Source organism: Somniosus microcephalus, unplaced genomic scaffold (genome assembly GCF_052327205.1).
Source record: "Somniosus microcephalus isolate GS21.2 unplaced genomic scaffold, FLI_Smic_1.0 unresolved_chr8, whole genome shotgun sequence".
Lineage (NCBI taxonomy): Eukaryota > Metazoa > Chordata > Chondrichthyes > Squaliformes > Somniosidae > Somniosus > Somniosus microcephalus.
The window spans coordinates 37,236,840-37,238,606 of record NW_028225186.1 but is presented as its reverse complement, the minus strand read 5'-3'; the positions used below and the strand labels follow the sequence as shown (position 1 = coordinate 37,238,606).

General features: G+C 46.5%; 1 non-coding gene across 1 annotated transcript; it reads right to left on the bottom strand.

The window, feature by feature from the left end:
• Nucleotides 1–271: 271 nt before the first annotated feature.
• Nucleotides 272–342, bottom strand: trnag-gcc (transfer RNA glycine (anticodon GCC)). The gene has a single exon. It is a non-coding gene; the product is annotated as a tRNA-Gly (tRNA).
• Between the last annotated feature and the right edge of the window lie 1,425 nt (nt 343–1,767).

The following is a 1,767-nucleotide window of genomic DNA, read 5'->3' as shown; positions in this document are numbered from 1 at the left end:
TAAAATTCCTTCCCGTCGGGGAATTTCACCCCGGTCTCCCGCGTGACAGGCGGGGATACTCACAACGAGACAGTGAGCAATGCAATGTCTGTCAGAGTAAGAATCGAGCCTGTTACACAGGAACAGGATACCATTCAGCCCCTCAAAGCTGTTGCACAGGAACAGGAGCAGAACATTCATACCCTTGATCCACTTGCACAGGTGCAGCTAATAAATTATTTATGCTCATGTGATGTGTTTGCTATGAAATGAATTGTTAAAAAAACTAGCCTGCATTGGCCGGGAATCGAACCCGGGTCTCCCGCGTGGCAGGCGAGAATTCTACCCCTGAACCACCAATGCACGCCGACTTAATCGATTCTATTTTCTGGTAGCTACAATTTATTTTTGACTTTTGTTAATACAAGCGGGGACACTGCGTTAACACAAAAAGCAATATGCAGCAGATACTGCATCTGCAATTGTTGATTAAATGCTGGAAACACTTCGAAGGTCCTGGAAGATCTGTGGACAGAGAAACACAGGGTTAACCTCTCAGGTGCATGAGCTCTCGGTAGAGCTAAGATTTTGCACTTTTCTACGTCCCGTGGGAGTTTCCTTCCAACGTTGTTTAGCTGCTCAAAAATTACATAATTAAGAAACTAACCTTCCCCAAAAGAAAAAATAGGAGCAGGATTGGGCCATTCGGCCCCTCGAGCCCGCCATTTAAAAAGTTCGTGGCTGATGAGATCTTCGACACAACGCAACTTTGCCGCCCGTTCCCCATAACCTTTGACTCCCCTGTAGCTGAAATATATGTCTATCAGACATACAGAACCCGTTTGACGTCTTTCAGAGTGGCCCGAGGGATAGTGTGGAGAAGCTGGGATTGCTTTCCTCTGGAGGCTAAGAGGAAATTTAATAGAGGCTTGCAAAATTACAATGGGTTTTGATAGAGGAAATAAAGACAAACGCTTTCCAATGGCAGGAGGGATGGTAACCAGAGGTAGAATTGTCTTATGCAGCGAATGTTTAGGCCTCATGAATATCAGGATAAGTTATCACGGCCCAGTTACTCTGTCATTCGAGTCTTGCACACGTTGCTAATGTGACATTTTTCACACTGGCAATGAGTTGACTGATAGCCGTGCTGTGATCAGCTAAGTTTGTTAGGGAGATGCAGTCGGCAAAATAATACATGGAAGACGGATAATAACCGTGACTGTTCTGACACTGTGAGGCAAGGAAGCGAATGCTGCACCTCGGTCCCGAATGATGCGCTGCTGACTGTTGAGGCAACAGCAGCGCTGTGGAAAATTGAAAGGTTGATGAGGTGCAAGCATTGTTTCGCGCGGGTGCTTTGATTGCTGGCATTTCAAACAGCCAGAAAACGCAATGGTTTCCTGACCGGGAATCGAACCCGGGCCGCGGCGGTGAAAGCGCCGAATCCTATCCACTAGACCACCAGGGAAGCTGTGAGAAGCGGCCTGCCAGCAAGCAGAACAAGGCAGTCTTTCCTCCTTGCTGCTTTGAAATTCAGGTCACTTTCACGCCAGGCAAACTTTTCGTACAAGATGACATTTTTTAGGCGAGATCACAAAGGACATGTTCAGGAAACCACAGCATCAAGTGCGTGTAGGCGTCCACCTGAAATCTATTTGCTTCTGTGCTTTTCTCAGAGATACACAGTCAGAGAAAAGCCGTCGGGATATTGAATAATCAGCACCAAAATATCAAGGACAATACAGAGGAAACAGTAATGCACTGCTTGAGACAAAGACTCAAACA